Source organism: Scyliorhinus canicula, chromosome 8 (assembly GCF_902713615.1).
Source record: "Scyliorhinus canicula chromosome 8, sScyCan1.1, whole genome shotgun sequence".
NCBI lineage: Eukaryota > Metazoa > Chordata > Chondrichthyes > Carcharhiniformes > Scyliorhinidae > Scyliorhinus > Scyliorhinus canicula.
The window spans coordinates 132,766,053-132,786,626 of NC_052153.1; the positions used below are offsets into that span (position 1 = coordinate 132,766,053).

The 20,574-nt window shown below is 43.5% G+C and overlaps 1 protein-coding gene and 1 long non-coding RNA gene across 2 annotated transcripts in view; one reads left to right on the top strand and one right to left on the bottom strand.

The window, feature by feature from the left end:
* The window catches only part of fam172a (family with sequence similarity 172 member A), an 820,821-nt gene that overhangs the window by 754,390 nt on the left and 45,857 nt on the right, over nt 1-20,574 (top strand).
* LOC119970516 lies at nt 7,086-18,690 on the bottom strand. The gene is made up of 4 exons (XR_005461635.1): nt 18,471-18,690; nt 18,291-18,363; nt 16,851-16,951; nt 7,086-7,797 (listed from the first exon to the last, which is right to left on the bottom strand). It is a non-coding gene; the product is annotated as an uncharacterized LOC119970516 (long non-coding RNA).

Here is a 20,574-nt window from a genome sequence, read left to right on the forward strand (position 1 = left end):
CAGGGAATCACATGCCTGATACAACTTTGATCTGGACGTTGCATTGATAATGACTGTGCTGAGTGAAGGCAGACACATAACCAATTGCATAATACTCCCACCCTGTAGCATTGAGCATTGACATCAGAAAATCCACTATTAGTATTATGCAAAAACAAATGTTGTTATTTAGAAGAAGGTATTCTTGTCTTTGTGGACAACTTGTATATATGGCCTTTATAGCATCATTAAAAAATAAACTACATTTGTACTCATGCCTTACAACAAACAAAAATTGCATAATTTGGAAGTGTTTCTCACAGCCTTATATGGCACTTTAGGATTGGCGATGCTTCTGACTGAAGTAGGCAACTGTACAACAGCAGTACTTCAATTTTCCTGATAGCCCCGCTCTCCCACTTAACAAATGCTCCTTGTATCCATAGCTGCAAATGCAAGACTAGCTGGCAGCTGCCAGTTCTTATTTAGATGGTAAGAAATTCATCTCCAATCTTGCAGATACTATCTCACCATCTTAATCACTCAAACTTTGTGGAGGGAATTTATTATCTCTGGGTAAACACATCAAATGTTACAACTGTAAATCTGTCCTAGTTGTGAAGCGTCTAAAAAGTGTTGAAATAGGTGTCAAAATCAAGTATTTGGATATTCAGAGTCACGAAGCTAGGTTCAAATAAAATTAATTGAGCAGAGAAATTGAAATTATGTTAGCATTTTATATCCAAATCGAGGCGATTTCACAAGCATTTAAAGCACTGTAGCAGATGGATCTGTATTGTGTAAAGCTGATAAGGTAGGAGTAGAAAAAATAGGCCTAAGTTAATTGGGCTAAGAAGTACTAAATTCAATTACAAGCACATCTCATTAAGTTTGTTTCAGTTTGTAGCAACAAGGAAGTGATTCGGTTCACAGCCTAATCCACAAGGTGTCTTGTGTAGCTCATGTGGGAACTATTGTTGATTTATCTTTGCTAATGCACCCACTGTTATTCCATAACAGTCAGGCAGCCATTTGTGCTTCTGAATATGCATCACAAAGTTATTTCATGTATTTGTTTCACTGCAAGTCTGACTTCATTTTCCACAATCATTGCCATTCCCTTTTTGAGCCTATGACTCAATTAGATTCCAATTTAGTGGCTTTTGACAGTTTCTTTTACCTCATCCAGCTTGACCCAATTGGTAGCACTCTTGCCTCTGAGGTGGAAGGTTGCGATTTTAAGCTTTGTTCTAGGATTCAAGCGTATAATGTAAGTTGAAATTCAAATCCACCACTGAGGCTCTATTGCTTTGTTAAAGGTGATGTTTATGAGACCTCATGAGACCTACGCAGGTGACCCGATGCAACTGAAACCGCATTTGTACATGTAAGCAAGGTTTCCAGCTTACTTCTGGAATGCAGCAGCAGGAAATTTAATGGCCATGATTTACTTCATGTTGAAGGTATAATCTCATACATTGGACTTCCTAGTTATCACTTGAAGAGTGTGGAAGAGCATGTCGGTATCATCATCAGGCATATCTCAAACTGAGCCGAAAACCTTGCCACGGTACAAGATTGAACAGGGGAAACAGCATGCTAAAGACAGGAATCCCACAAGCAACAGATCACATCTAAAATCTGTAGTCCTGTCGGCTTCAGATGTAAATGGCAGTGTACTATTTATGAAGTAATTATGGGCGGCCGCTCCTTAAAAATCCCCATTCTCAATTATGACAGAACCAAGCACTTAAGTCACGGAGTCAAGGCAGAAACATATAACTAGCTTCAACCATAAGTGGCAAGAACCTGATGCAGCTCGGCCTCTTCATGAGAACCCCACCATTACAAAAGCAAGTCTTCAACTAATTGGTTTTATTCCATGTGATATCAAGAAATGCTGAGTGCAAAGGATGCAGATAAGGTTCTGGATCCCTACAGTACTGAAGATTTATGCTCCAGAATGAACAGTTGCTCTAACCAACAATTACAGCACTGACATCTATAAATAAATTGGAAAATTACCCAGATATGTCTTGTGGTAGTGAGACCCCTTTAAGGGGGTGGGGGGTTTCAGTCCATGTAACCATCTCAGGACCAATCGCGTGGGAGCACGTCAGCCCCAACTAATAAAGAGAACTCGCATTGAAGCAGGGAACCGGGCAGTGTGGACCCCGGAGCTGGAGAGTCAAGGTCTAACCAGCATTGCTCTGTGCTTGTATATAGTTGCCTTTGCCTACTGTTAATAAACCCTCTTTATTGTTAGTGGAAGTCTCCAGAGTATTGTCTCAAGCCACCACATGTCCTATCCATAAAAAGCAGAACAAATCCAATGCAGTGATTTGCCATCAGTCAGCAACAGCTTCCATTTATACAGCACCTTTAACATAAAGAGCACAGATAACCCAAAAGATTTTGGATTGGAGGAGATTGAGATAAAGTGTGATGGGAGTTGAGGTGGTGTGCAAGACTATGAAGGGATTTAAAAACAAGGATGGGAATTTTAAAAGGAAGGCATTGTTTGTCTGGCAGCCAATGTATGTCAACGAGTACAGGGTTGATAGGTGAACAGACCTTGGTGCAGGATAGGACATGAGCAGCAGACATTCGGATGACATCAATTTCACAGAGGGTGGAATTTGTGCGACCAGCCAGGAGTGCATTGGAATAGTCAAGTCTAGAAATAACAAAAGTGCAAATGCAGGTTTCAGCAGCAAATGAGCCAAGATTGCGGAAAGTCAGGCAATGTTAGTGATGAAAATAGATCATCATCATGATAGTGTGAATATGTGGTTATCTCGGGGTCAAATATGACACCAAATTTGCAAACAGTTTTGTTTAATCTCACTGTTGCCAGGGAGAGAGATGAAGCATGTAGCTAGGAAATGAAGGTTGGAATGGTAATTTAGCAACAGTGGAGGAGTCAAAAGAGGTGGTGGTGAAGTAAAGCCAGGGATCATCAACGTATATGTGTGTCAGAGGTGAAAATATTCACACGAAGGCCTGAGTATAAGGAGAAAAAAGCAGTTTATTATATCAGAATTCTGGGAGGTAAGGCCTGAGACTCCGCAGCCTATTGACAGCACCTTTTCTCACTTGAGCTAAGACTCACATGGGTTAATATACAGATTCAAGGGGCGGAATTAGTTGTATTCTCATTTACATATAATCAATCAACTATATTCGCATCACACTTCATTACATGCAGTCAATCAATTTTCCTAGCATCCCAGTTATCATATATATGGTTAAAGTGGGTGTTGTCTTACACGCCTCTAACCTCATACAGAAGTCATTCAAAACTAACATAATCATGCCCTGTCTGCAACTGGGGCCCTTGATCTTATGAAGGACATATAGAGAACAAAGAACAAAGAAAATTACAGCACAGGAACAAGCCCTTCGGCCCTCCCAGCCTGCGCCGATCCAGATCCTTGATCTAAACCTGTCTCCTATTTTCCAAGGTCTACTTCCCTCTGTTCCCCGCCCGTTCATATATCTGTCTAGATGCACCTTTAATTATGCTTTCATGCCCCCCTCTACCACCTCCGCTGGCAAAGCGTTCCAGGCACCCACCACCCTCTTCGTAAAAAACTTTCCACGCACATCTCCCTTAAACTTTCCCCCTCTCACCTTGAAATCATGACCCCTTGTAATTGACACCCCCAATCTTGGAAAAAGCTTGTTGCTATCCACCCTGTCCATACCTCTCATAATTTTGTAGACCTCAATTAGGTCCCCCCTCAACCTCCGTCTTTCCAATGAAAACAATCCTAATCTACTCAACTTTTCTTCATAGCTAGCACCCTCCATACCAGGCAACATCCTGGTGAACCTCCTCTGCACCCTCTCTAAAGCATCCACATCCTTCTGGTAATGTGGCGACCAGAACTGCACGCAGTATTCCAAATGTGGCCTAACCAAAGTCCTATACAACTGTAACATGACCTGCCGACTCTTGTACTCAATACCCCGTCCGATGAAGGCAAGCATGCTGAATGCCTTGTTGACTCCCAGATCTCTCTGTATATCAATTTTCCCCAGGACTCTTCCATTGACCATATAGTCTGCTCTTGAATTTGATCTTCCAAAATGCATCACCTCGCATTTGCCTGGATTGAACTCCATCTGCCATTTCTCTGCCCAACTCTCCAATCTATCTATATTTTGCTGCATTCTCTGACAGTCCTCCTCGCTATCTGCAACTCCACCAATCTTAGTATCATCTGCAAACTTGCTAATCAGACCACCTATACCTTCCTCCAGGTCATTTATGTATATCACAAACAACAGGGTCCGAGCACGGACCCCTGTGGAACACCACTAGTCACCCTTCTCCATTTTGAGACACTCCCTTCCACCACTACTCTCTGTCTCCTGTTGCCCAGACAGTTTTTTATCCATCTAGCTAATACACCCTGAACCCCATACAACTTCACTTTTTGCATCAACCTGCCATGGGAAACTTTATCAAACGCCTTACTAAAGCACATGTATATGACATATAGCATTTCTTGTTCTGGGAAGCTGTTATCAGCGGCTGTTGAAATACTCCCTAGGTTCTCTTGACATAGTTTACACAATTTGTAACTTATTTTTAAAGAAAAGTGGCTAGTTCAGCCATTTTGTGTCTGTAGTATTGCTAAAATTGTTAACAGCCATTTTGTGTCCTTTCTGATATTAACAAGCATTGTGTATACACTATCTATTTCTACAAATTGCCTCTTCCATCGCAACAAAGCAAAAGAAAAAAACACAAAAGTCATCAATTCAGGATAAAATCAACAACACAACGATACATCATACCCATCACTACAATTGGAAACAAAAGAAAATTCACGAGTACCCCAGTACCAATGGGAATGACATTACACTTGTACCCCACAATGCAACCCCATCCAAGCCTAGGACAGAATAGACAATAGTCATATGACTACAAAATTGTGAAGACAGGACCAGCATGACAGGTCTAAGTTATTCTCAGACCCAGTGTCATCCATTAAAAAAAATAAGAGAAAAAAGTAAAGACCAGGGGGTGGATTCTCCAAACATGGGGCTATGTTTTTTATGCTGGTGTTTCACTCTTGACTTTCCTCAAGAAAGTTCTGAGCGATTCTCCTTCCTGCAGGGGGCTGGCCGGGCCCTGGAGTGCTCCTTGCAGCTCTGGCTAAGGATACGGGGCCCCACACCTCCGGTCGGTAGTCTGCGCATACACGCGGCGGCGGCCGCACCGTGCGCGATGGCGGACTGGAATGCGGACGGTCATCCAAAATGCAGGCCCCCCCGTGATCGCGCACACCCACGGATCCGTGCTTCCCGATTGCTCCCCTGGCCGTCCATGAGGCCCCCCGCCCCCAGTGATCGATATCCCCATCCCCCACCAGGGTGGCTGCGGACTCAGTCCGCAACCGCCACCCGAAATTCCCGAAGGCCGATACATGGTTAGAATCACGCCTTCGGGAACTCGGTCAGTTTTGTACCGAGAATCGCAGGGGGGGCCCTCTGTCAATGGACCCCTAGCCGCGTCTCCTAGATCGTGCGTGAACGATTCCCGAGCGATTCTGCGGGGACCGGTCCTGATTTCCTCGTAAATGGCCATTCTCCGCCCCCCGCTCCGAACGCGATTTTGGCATGGAGCTGCGGAGAATCCATCCCAGAGCTACCAGAGTCAACCCAATGGTTCCAGGTCCAAAGCACTGTGGTGCATAGCAAGCAAAAGGGAATAAGCCATCCGACCACTAAGCAAATGACACTCCCCCTCAAAGGGGATGACAGGATAACCATGAGGCCAGAAATTTAGGTAAGGATAATCTCAATCCCAGTGAAAAGGGCGAGCCCCACTCCGGGGAGAAGGGAGACATTTAAATGCTCCCCGAAAAGGACGTTCTGGGAGAGAGGGCTGACTTCCCCCACTCCACTGTACCAGAGGACCCATCCCAGTAACAGGACCACCCAGGAAAAAAGGCAGCGGCACCGTAAAATGAGCACTCAAGGTGGTCCTACTCCTAATCAACCAGAAAACTGAGACACAACCATCTACCACATACGCCAAGGCAAATGTTCACCTCAAGTAACTTGGGCTTGGGAGAAAGCAAAGGCAAAGTTAATCATCTCCGGAGTCTCTCAGAAAAGAGAGAAAGAGAAGAAAGAACTAAAATCATCAGAAAGAATCGAATAGATGACAGGAGATCAGGAGATCGTCAATCAACCCAGAACCCCAACTTCTCGTGCAACTGCCCAACCTGCAACAACAAAAATAGGGGCCGGGATTCTCCGACCCCCTGCTGGGTCAGAGAATTGCTGGGGGGGGGGGGGGGGGGGGGCGTGAATCCAGCCCCCGTCGGCTGCCGAATCTCCAGTGCCGGAGATTGGACGGGGGTGGGAATCACGGGTCGGCGGCCGCTTGCAGCGCCTCTCCCAGCGATTCTCCGACCCGTGATGGGCCGATGTCCCGCTCGTTCTATGCAGGTCCCTCCGGCGTAGATTGGAGTAGGTCCCTTACCGGCGGGACCTGGCAGCGCAGGCGGGCTCCGGGGCCCTGGTGGGGCGCGGGGCGTTCTGGCCCCGGGGGGTGCCCCCATGGTGGCCTGGCCTGCGATTAGGGCACACCAATCCGCGGGCGGGCCTGTGCCATGGTGGCACTCTTTTCCTACGTGCCGGCTGTGTAGGCCTACGTGATGGCTGACGCGAAGGTGAACCCCCCCCCCCCCCCCCCCCGCAGCTGCTGACGCTCCCTTCGGTCCCAGCAGGCGCGGCGCCAAAGGCCTTCCGCACCTTTGGGGCGGCCCGACGTCGGAGTGGTTCACGCAACTCTATCCCGCCGGGACCCCACCCGCCCCGCCGGGTATGGGGGAATCCCGCACAAGATCTTTATTATTGTCACAAATAGGCTTACATTAACACTGCAATTAAGTTACTGTGAAAATTCCCTCGTCGCCACACTCCGGAGCCTGTTCGGGTACATAGAGGGAGAATTTAGAATGTCTAATTCACCTAACAAGCATGTCTTTCAGGACTTGTGGGAGGAAACCGGAGAGTCAGCCATTCAAACAACAAGAGAACATCACTCCTACCCCGGAGCATAAGAGGCAGGATATCTTCTAGGCACAGCGCTCACCCATCCCTAAATTTCCAACTATAAGAAAGCCAAGCCCAGCCCCTCCAAGCTCCCCGCAAAGGTGCCCTCAGGGGAAGGCACCCCCGATCCGAAGGGACAAGAGGATACTAACTACAGAGCCAAAACTTGCCTAACCCAGCACCGTTCCAAAGGAAAAACTATCTCAGGAGAATATGACCCTGGGATCATCCACACAACGCCTACACTCCGCCGAGCCTACATTTACCTAGTCCTTAACAGGGCAAGGTACCACTTCCACTGACATCAGAAGTGAAATGCTAAACACTCTGCCTTTAGCCGGGAGGGGATCTCAGACCAGAGGAAGAAGAACCATCAAGACACCCATAAAATGGACATCCTGGAATGGAGGGCCGGTGCTACCCCCCAACACCCAAGCCAATAAGAACATGATCAACAGGGAGCAATGTCCAGTATAATGACTGAGTTGCAGGGCAATCTTCAGGATAAAGACTTCTTCATGGACACACAAAGAAAGCAGAGGCTCAGGATAAAACAGAATCAACAAGTACTCCTCAGGGACGTTCAAGGATTCCAACGATCGAAGCATGAGACACCAATACTTCCACCATGCCAGCTCACCAACATCCAGGCAGTTTACAGCCGAGGCCCGGGGGTGGGGGGGAGGAATGGCTCGATCTGTTTTTCCCTCTTGTTGGTTCCTTCACCACTTGCTTCAGTCCCTGTGTGGTAGATTTGTAGATTTGGTTAGTAGTGATGCGACTGTGCCGCTCTTGGTGAGTGGCATTGGAGTCTCCCACCCAGTCCCACCTGAGTTGATATTGATGGAGAAGTCTGCAATATTGTCTGTAAGGTACAGTTCAGTGAGTATGACTATGTCAGGCTGTTGCTTCATTAGTCTGTGGGACACTCTCCCAATTTTGACACAAGCCTGCCAGATGTTGGTCCATGATTACAGCAATCTTCTAAGGTTTCATCAACAGAACCTCTGTAGCCCGCTAACTCCACACCTAGAAGGACAACGGCAACATGGGAACACGGTAGAATATAATAAAAAATGTCCAAAAACTCAGTTAATGCAGAGGAACTTGGTGCAATAGCCGTCACTAGGGAGACGGTATTGAATAGAGTGTGACAGAGCAAAATTTGCGGACAGACTGAAATAGGTGGGAAAGCAGGCAGTGAAGAGGAGATACAGATTTTACAGACGGATATAGAAAGGCTAGGAGATTGGGCCAAAATCTGGCAGATGGAGTTTAATGTGGATGAGTGTGAGGGTATCCATTTTGGCCGAAAAAATAGAAAGACGAATTATTATCTAAATGGAAAGCAGATTCAAGATGCATCTGGGCAGAGGGATCTGGGTGTCTTTGTTCATGAATCACAGAAGTCGGTATGCATGTACAGCATGTAATTAAACAGGCAAATGGAATGGAAGCGTTTATTGCAAAAGGACTAGGATATAAAAGTAGAGAAGTGTTGGAATTGTATAGAGTGTTGATGAGACCACAGTATTGTGTACAGTTTTGGTCTTCTTATTTGAGGAAGGATGTGGTGGCATTGGAGATAGTTCAGAGGAGGTTCAAGAGATTGATTCCGGAGATGAAAGGGTTGACTTTTGAGGAGAGATTAAACAGTTTGGGCTTGTACTCCCTGGAGTTTAGAAGGATGATCACTGTGCATAAAATACTAAATGGGATTGATAAAGTAAACGTAGACCAAATGTTGCCCCTTGTGGGAAATCTAGAACAAAAGGTCATGGATATAGGTTGAGAGGCGGTAGATTTAAAACTGAGATAAGGAGGAACTACTTCTCGCAAAGGGTGGTGAATTTGTGGAACTCGCTTTCCCATAGTGCAGTGGAATCTGAGTCATTAAATGTTTTCAACAAGCGATTGGTGTATTTTTGATTTTAAAAAAAGGTTACAACAGGTGTGGAGGTGGATTTGAGACCAGGAAGAGATCAGCCATGATCTGATTGAATGGCGGAGCAAGCTTGTAGGGCCTACTTCTGCTCCTAATTCCTATCCTATGTTCCTATGTACTACTTGAAGTTTTCCTTCAAGTCACATACCATCCAGACGTGGTATTATTCCTTGACCATCATTGGGTCAAAATCCTAGAACTTCCTTAACAGCATTGGGGATGTCTCTACACAACATGGGCTGCAATAGTTCAAGAATATGGTCACCACCACCCAATAAATGTTGGCCTTGCCAGCAATGCCAAATTCCATGAACAAGTGAACAGAAAGACTACTTCTCAAAAAATATTTTCTAACAATGTCACTTTGGTTTGCTGGTGAATATGAATGTCAGTGTGCTTTGAAAATGTGGATTTTATTGGAAATTAAATCCATGCTGGTACCTGTTGTTAGGACAAAATCAAATCCAAAGCAGAAACAAATATATTATCAATAATTAAAACTCTTGCATCCAGTGTATTTCTGTTGCCTCACACTTTTCTGTTCCATATTTTAGGGCGTTACACCACAGGGCAATCATACACCCGGAGGTCAAGAATTTGTTCTTTATTACCTTAAAAGGGGACTTAGATGTTGTTACCAGTCAAATATTTGAGAACACTAACTGTGAATGGATCAAAGCAGTTTACTTCAATCAATAATTGCTGGTAAAAATGAGTAAGCAGCAGAAAACTGAACAATCAAATCATTCTCATTTTTAAACTGCCAATGTTTTTCAAACTGTCAATGAAATCATTCAGATATTTTTGTTAATTTCACCCACTAGTTTTCTTTTTATTTTTCCCACTTGACACCAGAAATTCATCAATTCAGATCCTGCTGTAGAGACTTGAGCACATAAACTTGGCTGCCGCTTTAGTGTAGTAATGAAGGGAGTGCTGCATAGTCGAGGTCAGCCTCTCTATTGACATGTTAAACTGAAGTCTATCTTCAATCTCAAGTAGATGTGAAACATCCCATGGCACGATTTAAAGAGGAGTAGGGGTGTTCTCCCTTGGATATTTTGGCCAATTCATATCCCTTATTGAGCCTTTGGGCCATTTAAAAATAAATCTGGTTTTCTTTTTCCACAGTTCTGTTACAGCCATCGATGGATTTCACAAAACTACTACCCGGTGTGTAGTACATGGGACTAGGACCATTGCTTATTTGGAAGATATGTCCAGCAGCACAGAATAGTTGCGCTAAATTATCTTTTTCCATCTAATTATATGTACTGAGAAGAAGGGAAACATCATTAAAGGAATGACTGTGGGTCAAGATGCATGAGGGATGTTCTGTTCCCACCACCAGTACTCAGTCACCTACTTCTGCATACACATCTGGCTAAACCTTGCTTCAGCATATGATTGGTGCACGTAGAGTCTCCAAATCCCAGCCCTATGCTGTGGCAGCAGTAAAATAGTACAGATAAGTGTGAAAGTGACAATTACACTGAAAAAGGATCACTTGCAGAGCATGCCATGAGAAGGCATACCAGGTACATCACCATTCCCTTCGCTGTCACTGGGTCAAAAGTCTTGGAACTTCCTCTCCACAGCACTGTGTGTGCATAGCTACACAACATGGACTGCAGCAGTTCAAGAAGTCAACTCACCACCTCCTCCTCAAAGGCAATTACGGATGGACAATAAATTATGTCCTTGTCAGCAACACTTACATTGGATGAATGAATAAAAAAAGGGTAATCATCTGCCAGCATAGCATGTTTGGTACATCTGCTAATTTACCACCAACTGTATTTGCAAGTATTGTTACACCAGCCTGGGAATGGCTGTGGGAAGCTTCTTCCTCGGGTCTAAATGAGAAGAACCAAGTGCTGCTTTATATGCTATCAGGACACTTGCTGCTAACATATACCATAAGGCTAGAACAGCAAGTGAGAGAACCTGTCAGCTGTGACCTCTAACCTGCAATGGGGTTTTCATTTGCTTCAATTTTTTCCTGTCACTTCTTATTCCCCTACTCCATCAGCTTTAGAAAAACGTCTGACTGTGTTGAAATACTATATTATTTCTCAGGGCTTTCAATTTTTTGTCCCTGTTGTGACAATTCCTTTTAATTGTTCCCATCTCTTTAAATTTCATATACATGCTTTCTCCTCCCAATATTCTGAGCAAAGTTTTTATTTATAGGGAAAGGTCCCATATTATAATTGCTGTGGGCAATAGATGTATATCTGGAAGATACAGATAAGAGTGAATGTCAGTGATGGCTAATGGCTTCAACTTTCTAAGTTTATCTAAAATGGAGTGATGTAATTACTTATATTTTATTCACATTTACATGTCCTCCTTGATGGCCCAGTGAAAACAAACCATTTAAAAAATTACACAGATTTTTAGCTGTCTGAGATTAAAAAATAAAACTTGCATTTGCTGTGTCAACAATTCTTGATGATCATTCTTTTCTGTCCTGAGAATCTGGCTACTGTTAAGCTGCTTAACATTTATTTGTATAAGATTATTTTACAAGTATATAAATGAAGAATACATAGCATGATCACTACATTCTAGCTTTAAGAACCAATGAAATAACCAGAGACCTCTAAATAATAGATATGTTGGAACTACTTGGCAGATAATTATTTTGTAATTGCAGCGTATGACATGAAAGTCTAAACTTACTCAAGACACCATTAATAAATTGGTTTTGCATGCATCCCTATGTGATGCACAGGACAAAATTAATACCAGTATTAACATTAACATTTGATCAAAGTTTGAAAGACTGAAACTATACAGCAAATCTGCCAATAATGGTTTTCATGTATCGAAAGGGAAATGGTATCCTCCCATGCCCTGGATGTTAATCTTGGAATTCCAGTTTAATAAAGGTTCAGTCCAGCTGAGAGTAAACTCAAGAACAGAATTGAAAAAGCATTCTACATCTTTCTCCTATATGAACTCAAGATACCTGTACTACTTGAAAAATTAGGGACCTTTGGTATTCCTTTTAAATGCTTTAGCTAAATCAGCAATTATTGCGCTAAATGACTATCTATTTTCCACCTAACTGGTTCTAAACATGAAAAAAATCATTAAATTGTACTGAGCACTTAATGCCTTTATCTTATAATCACGTTTCCTGTTTTGACATTTTTGGTTTCTTTCAGAAACAGTTCCCTAAACTGTTACATTGGAATTTCAAGTCTATGAAATGTGCATATGTTTACTATTATGGTACCGGACTAGATATTGGCTATGATACTGGACAGAAACCCGAATATTTTATATTACTTTGGTAAGACTGTCAGGAAAAGGTAATTTGTTCCAGGAGTGAATTCATACAAAATAGGGATCCAGTATATTGAAACAAACTTTATTATTAACACAATAAAATATCTTTAACATCACACAGTAAAATAGCTTACAATTACCCCTTAAATAATGCTAGTCAATACAGTGATACAATAACCCTTAACTGCTATCTTTATTCCCAATCAAACAACAAGACCATTTGGTCACAATCCACGTTAAAATACAGTTAGCAGACCCATAAATACCTGCTGTACAGAGATGTCTTTGAAACTCCGCTTTGAGAAAGAGAGATATTTTGAGACTGGTTGGAATAAAGAGAATTGACACCCTTTCAGAAAAATGCAGAATCTCTGGCTATATTCTTTGGAAATTTTCTCAGCTCACCTCCCAGCCAATACCTAACACTGATTCCTTCAGGCCCTGGCACCTCCCACTAACTATATAATCTTCCTAAGCTGAACACACAATCTCTCTAATTATCTACTTTGCAGGGAACCCCCTTAATAAAAATAAAAGTCCGTTAGCCTAACCTTTTACGATGCTTCAATTGCACCTCTGGCTCCAAAAAGCCGAGCTGTCTTTCAAACTTGGATTTTTTAAAACATGACTGCAGCAGTCACATACTAGCCCAGGCTTTTAACCCTTACTGCACCAAATACATATAGTACAATATATCCGAAATTTGTAGATTCATCACATTACAATAATGTAGCGTAACAATGCTGATTTATTTCTAAGGTTAAATCAAACTTCACAGCATGAATTCAATGACAATAAATGTCATGAACAATTACTTGCATTATGTCATTATAACTGAATACAAACTGAAAGATAACTTTAAAGCACTTGTGGCAGTTACTTTACCTTAACAGCACAATAAGCTGTGATATGGAATTTTAACTTGTATACAGAAAAAATAACGATCTTTTCACTCTTGTTTTCTTTTTACGGTCATCAAATCATTTGCTATTTTATCATCTAGAGCTGACTCTAGCGAGATGGAAAATAAAATCACCTGAAATGCTGGAAATACATTTGAAACAAGGTAGCATTGTATCCTCTAATAGCAGAAGTTAAAATTAAATGTATGGTCAGACACGCTTAAGTCTGCAGGGCAGTAAAAATGTTCCACTTATTAAATCAGTGTCACCCCCCCGGTCTTCTGCTGGTGAGATGTAGAGAGCAGTCGGGCACGAAGTGGCTCCCACCAAAGAACTTTGATTTACGCTCTTTTCGTCCGGTTTTCGTAGACGATTTGAGGTGGAATTTGGTCAGTTTGATGGGTTGAGAATCCAAATTCAAAGGAATGCCCAATCAACACAAAACTAGGGAACAGAAAAATAAGGAATCATCATCGGACTTGGAGGCTTTGAGAGCTTCATCTGCTAAGAAAATGGTGGTGGCTCCTGTAGTGTCAGTGACCACTCCACTAACCGCTGAGATACTTACAGGCATCTTGGCATGAAAGATTCTGGGAAACTACAGCAGGAGGTCTCTGAGGACCACATGTGAGGAATTGAGGTGTTGGTGGCCACTATTTGAGGGGCCTTGGCAAAAATGGATGAAGTGGTCAGGGGGCGGCGCTAAAGGAGGTGGAGGCGGTCCTTTCAATGCAAAATGACCAGATCACCTCCGTGGAAACAGAGATGCCGCACCCGGATTGCCGGTGGCAACAAGGCATTAAGGGCCAAGGTGGACGATTTGGAAAATTGCTCCAGAAGACAGGACTTGAGGATTGTTGGGTTTCTGGAGGGTCTGAATCCAACAAAGTATATGTCGTAGATGTTTGGGAAGATGGTGGGGAGGGGGAAATGGCACCCCTTCCCGAACTAGATTGGGCCCTCAGGTCATTGATGCAGAAGCCCGTGCTGGTGAGGCATCCTGAGTGATCATTATGCACTTTCACAGCTGTCAAGAAAACAAATGGATCCCGTGGTGGGCAAAAGAACATGGAGACTTAAGGTGGGAGGGCCTCATTGTGAGAATCTACCAGAATGTTAACATAGAACATACAGTGCAGAAGGAGGCCATTTGGCCCATCGAGTCTGCATGGACCCATTTAAGCCCTCACTTCCATTCTATCCCCGTAACCCAATAACCCCTCCACCTTTTTTGGTCACTAAGGGCAATTTGTCATGGCCAATCCACCTAACCCGCACGTCTTTGAACTGTGGGAGGAAACCGGAGCACCCGGAGGAAACCCACGCAGACACAGGGAGAAAGACTCCACACAGACAGTGACCCAGCGGAATGGAGCGGAGCTAGCCTGGAGGCACACACCTATCAACAAGGCCAAGGCCATGTTGTATAGAAACAGTGTTCGATTTGGCGTGGTTTACCCTGCGCACCTCCGAGGGACTTATGAATCGAGAGATTATTACTTTGATACTCCAGAAGAGGCAGAGACATTTGTGCAGAAGCATGGACTGGGCTCGAAATAACTGTGAATTATATTGGCTGGGAGATGTCTGTCTGGGGATGGGAATGTGATTTGTGGAATTTGGTGGGGTGTTTATTGGGCGTTTTGGAGTTTTATACTGTGGGTTTTGTGGGATGGGTGTTGTTCTTGTTTCTTTTTTTCTAGAACGATTAAAGTTGGATTGGGGGGGGTTTGGGTGGCATTATGGTTATTTGTTACAGTTATGAATCTTTCTGGGGACCGTCCTGCTAGCTGTATAGTTAATTAATGGGAGCAGAAGGATGGAGGTTTCTGCAGCTCATACTGTGGAAGGGTTTTTAAGGATGACTTTGGATTTTGGTTATCATTTAGATTGGGGCTTGGAAGGGAGCAGGGGTAGAGTAGTAGTCTTTTTTTACTTTGTTGTTTGCAGAGCTATTTAAGTGTCGTATTGATGGGAGGCGGGGGGGGGGGGTGGCTGAGGAGGGTTCATTTTCTGACAATGGCTATAAGCATTTCTTTGTTCTGTTTTGATGGAGGATTTGGTGGCCATCTTGGATGGGCCTGCTGTCGGCTCTCTCTGAGTAGTTGCTGGACTGCCCCACAGGGTGGGAATGGCTGACTCTGGGTCAGCTGGGTGGGCGTAGACAACCTCCTATTTGGCTAGTCACTTGGGACGTGAGTGGTTGAATGGCCCAGTAAAAAGATCTAGGGCACTTGCGAACCTTAGGAGTTTGCTCCCATTATCTGGGAATCCGGGTGGTCCATGATAAGGCCTCGCTCCATAAACTAAATTTTGCTGGTCTGATAAATAAGGTCAAGAGGACGCGTCCAGTCAGTAAAAATGCATATTTACTCATGGCTTCTAGGGGCTGGTTTAGCTCACTGGGCTAAATCGCTAGCTTTTAAAGCAGGCCAGCAGCACGGTTCGATTTCCGTACCTGCCTCCCCAGACAGGCGCCGGAATGTGGCGTCTAGGGACTTTTCACAGTAACTTCATTGAAGCCTACTCGTGACAATAAGCGTTTTCTATTTCTGTTTTCTATTTTCTTTTTGTTTCAGTGTCTCCCACTTTTCCTTCCAAATCTTTCTTTATGGAAATTAATAAAATGAAATCTTCTTTTATTTGTGCGGGCAAGACCCCACGGATTCATAGGGAGTTTTGCGGAGGGGAAGGCAATCGGAAGGCCTTGCTTTTCCCAATCTGTTATTTTATTTGGACGGCGAACAATGAGAAGGTACAGGAGTGATTTAAGGGTACGGAGTCCATATGGGGGGTGGATGGAGAGGAGTGCCTGTGGAGGCACTAGTTGAGGGTCTTGGTTACAAGTCCATTTCTATTTTCCCCTGCGAAGTGGACTTCAAGTCTCCTTCTTCAGCACCATGTCAGGGATTCTTGGGATTGAGTTACAGCCTTGCCCGCTGGTGACCAGCTTTGGGGTCTTGGACTCGCCTGGAGCTGCAGGTGGGGGTGAAGGTGGGTGATCTTGCCTTTGATTCTTTAATAGCCTGAAGGTGAGTTCTGTTTGGGTGGAGGACACCGGTTCCTCCCAGTGCTTCGTCCTGGTTGAGTGATGTTATGGAGTTTTTGTTTTGCATTTAGGAAAATATCATGTATATTTAGTTGTAGGGTGGGGGGGGGGGGGGTCGGCAAAATGGTTCTACTCCAGATGGCAGTCTTTTATTTCCTTTCTTTGGGGAGCTGGCCACCGTCAGATTTAATGGTCTGGGGGAGGTTCTGGTTTTGACTTGGTTGGTTTTCCTTTCTGGTGTGAGGGTTGGGGGAGGGAGGCAGTTGAGTCTGGAATTGTATTTGTTGTGTACTATGGTTTTACGGTGTTATATATTGAAAATGTTTTCTTAATAATTTTATTTTTTTAAAGCCAGTGTCACCCGTTTTTGACAACTAAATTTTTGAACTCTAAATATATACAACTTGCACCAAATAGTTACTACAGAGCTATTGTGTGGTCTTCCACTTTTTAGTTTTCTTAATATGACCTTACATATCCCTCTCTGGCCAGTTAGCTTAGTTGGCAAAACAGTTAGTTTGTGGATCAGAATAGTGCCAACAACAAATGGTTTGATCCTCATTTCAGCTGAGTCAGATTCAGGCCTGCTTCCTTGCCTTACCTGCTGTACAAATCTCTCCACTTTGCTGAGGTTCACTGGATAATCACCAAGGTCCTTCAGGCAGAGATCTCAAGAAGAAGAAGATCCTACCATAATTGTTTCTAAATTGGAATGGAACAATGGAAAAAGAAATGGATAAATTATGAAGCATTTATATTGCGATGCAGCAATGTGCTTTAGTTGACAACAAGAGTTCCATTTATTTCTGATCAAAAACATGTATAAATATGCCAGTCTGCACCTTTGTTGTTGATTGACGCTACCATACCATCTGCAGATGAATTAGGTAGTTTTGAGTTTGGATGGACTTTGCGTAGCTGGTGGGAACAACACTTGTATAGTCAGCCCTAAGTCTTTGCTGAGAGGCTTTATTTGCTTAATATCAACAAGCTGGAAATCCAGAACCAATTTTCATAGAGATGCACTAGTATCAGAATTTCCAAGTTTAGTTGGGGTATAAGATGAACAACACAAGATAAGCCTGTTATGCACCCTGCCCAATATTACTTTCCATTGATTTCAATGGAAAGAAAAATTGGGTGAAGGGTATAACAGTCAATCGAATCAATGTCACCTATTTTAAACCCTTAAAAGTTCCACCTTGTATTTTTAATCAGTCAGAATATGTCAGGTCTATATTAATATGTTTTAATCTTCATTGATCAAATATCTATTGTAATTAAACCATTGTCGAGGTATAATTCTGTTTAAGCCAACTGATCATTTCAACAATTTTGGTTAAAACATATTTTCTACAGTACAGTTTATATTTGTACATTTTTGGTACAATTGTCCAACTTTGTGTTGCATCAGTTGAAAAATCAAGATAGGTTTCTATTTTGAATGTGCAAACTTTTTGTAAGTAGAATTAAAACGAGAGAGTAAGGGAGAAGGGGGATTGGGGGTGTGCAAGGCAGGTGAAGAATTAGAATAACCTGTGAAAGTACTTAATTGGAAAATATATGAGATGGTTACATGGCAGAAGCATGAGCCAATTAAGATGCATAATGAGAGAAATTGTAGAAATTAAAGACATCGATTAACAAAAATAAGAACTAAATTCACACACTCTAGCTATATCAGCCATTCAATGGACAGGATTTTCTATTTTAGGTCAGAGCCTCCGTGTTGGCACTTAATCTTAGTCCTTACCCTCTGTCATATTGGTGGCAGCAACCAAACATCAATTTTTGCATGATTGGCTAATTAGTGGACAGGGGGTGCACTCGCCATCCAATTAAGAATTACTGGTAGGCTCTCAAAGCTGTAAGACCAATTGTGCACGAAAGGTGCTGCTGCCTGCAATTGCATTGTGTAAAATTGACCAAAGATGTCCCGTCCACGAAAACAAGACAAATCCCATCTGGCCCATCAGCCTACCCTCGATCATTAGCAAAGTAATAGAAGACGTCATCGACAGTACTATTGAGTGGCACTTACACATCAATAACCTGCTCTTCAATGCTCAGTTTGGGTTCTGCCAGGACAGCTTAACTCCAGACTTCATTACAACCTTGGATTAAACATGGAGGAAAGAGGTGAGATGAGAGTGACTGCCGGTGACATCAGTGCACCATTTGACTTACTGTGGCAAGGAGGCCTGGTTGGAATCATACCTACCATAAAGTTGTGGTTGTTGGCGGCCAATCATCTCAGCTTCAGGACATAGCTGCAGGTGTTGCTCAATGTAGCGTCCTAGGCCCAGTCTTCTCTAGCTACTTCATCAATGACTTTACTTCCATCACAATGTCTGAAGTAGGAATGTTCGCTGATGATTTCACAATGTTCAGAACCATTTGCAATTCCTCAGATACTGAAGCAGTGCACGTCCATATGCAGGAAGACCTGGAAAACATTCAGATTTGGGCTGATGAGTGCCACACCAGTGCCAGGCAATGACCATCCCCAACAAGAGAGAATCCAACCATCTTCCTTTGACATTCAATGCCATGGCAATCGCTGAATTCTTCAACATCAACATCCTTGGGGGTTACCACTGACCGGAAACCTAACTATTGCTATAAGATCTGGTCAGAGACTAGGAATTCTGTGACCTCCTGACACTGCTCAGCTTGTCCACCATCTGCAAGGCAAAAGTCAGGAGTTTGATAGAGTACTCTCTATTTGCCTGAATGAGTACAGCTCCAACAATACTCAGGAAGCTCGATACTCCCAGGACAAAGCAGCCCACTTGATTGGCACTCCATTCACCACCTTAAATATTCACTATCTTTACTGCCAGGAGCAACTGTGTGACCATCCACAAGCTGCACTGGCACAAATCACCAAGACTCCTTTAACATCACCTTCAAATCCTGCAAGCTCTACCACCTAGAAGGTCAAGAGCAGCAGAATCATCAGAACACCATCACCTGCAAGCTCCCCTCCAAGCCACTCGCTATCCTGATTTGGAACTATACCGCAATTCCTTCACTGTTGCTGGGCAAAAACTTGGAACACCCTTCCTTGGGGCACAGTGGATGTACCACATTGAATGAACTGCAGTAGTTCTAGAAGAATGCTCCTCCTCATCTTCTGGAGGATTGTGCAACAAACTTTACCAATGCTCCTCCTCATCTTCTGGGGATGTGCAACAAACTTTACCAGTGCCATCAGATCCCATGAAAGAATTTTGAAAAAAAGTTCCATCGTTCATTACTTTATACATGTTAATCTAGCAGTAGTTTTATTCCAACTCGTTTTACACTGACATTTATACCAGTCATTTGTGTGTCACCTAACCTGTTTTTCAAATATAAATTTAGAGTACCCAATTCATTTTTTCCAATTAGTGTGGCCAATCGACCTAGCCTGCACATCTTTGGGTTGTGGGGGCTAAACCCACGCAAACATGGGGAGAATGTGCAAATTCCACATGGACAGTGACCCAGAGCCGGAATCGAACCTGGGACCTCGGCACCATGAGGCAGCAGTGCTAATCCACTGCGCCACAGTGCTGCCATGTGTCACCTAATTTGTCACGTCGCATTGGTAATCCCGTAATTTTATTGGATTTTCAACTTTCCACAGAAGTTTCACATCAAACAAACAAAAGCGGGAAGATAGTTATAGGTATCAATGTGCAATAGGTACAACACAAAACAATAGTCATTCTAAAATTGGGAACAAATAAGACCAGATGAATCAGGGACAACATGGTCCTTCCACTGATAAAGGACCTGTCTGCACCCAAACAGGATATGTGGCAACATTACAGACCAACATCTCAACTAGAGCTACAAAAGAAATGACAGAAGGAGAAAACAATACTCGGAGAACCCCAGTGCTAAGGGGAAATCGACTATTCTTACAATGCAATTTAAACTCTTCTCCCGATCCAGACCAGAACAGGCAGCCACCCTATACCTTTGAGATGGCAAAATGACAGAAGCAAAGACAAAGAGAGGACGGGGTACAAACAAATCTTAATACTCAGCCTTGGAACTCCCATACAAGAAGCAAAAACAGAGCAAGAACAGCGCCAAGAGTCCAAATTTCCCCAATACCACCTCCCCACCCTAGATCAAAGGACAAAACCTATCTCTGCATCACCAGCACCGATACTACCTTCAAGAGGACAACAGGATATCAAGGAGCTAAGAACCACAAGTAATATAAACTGGTCTCAATCGTAAAATGGGGCAACCCACTCCAGGATGGGAGGGCCATCAGAGCGACGCCTATACTGGGGAGTGCCCTGAGACGGAGGGAGGGCCAACCATCC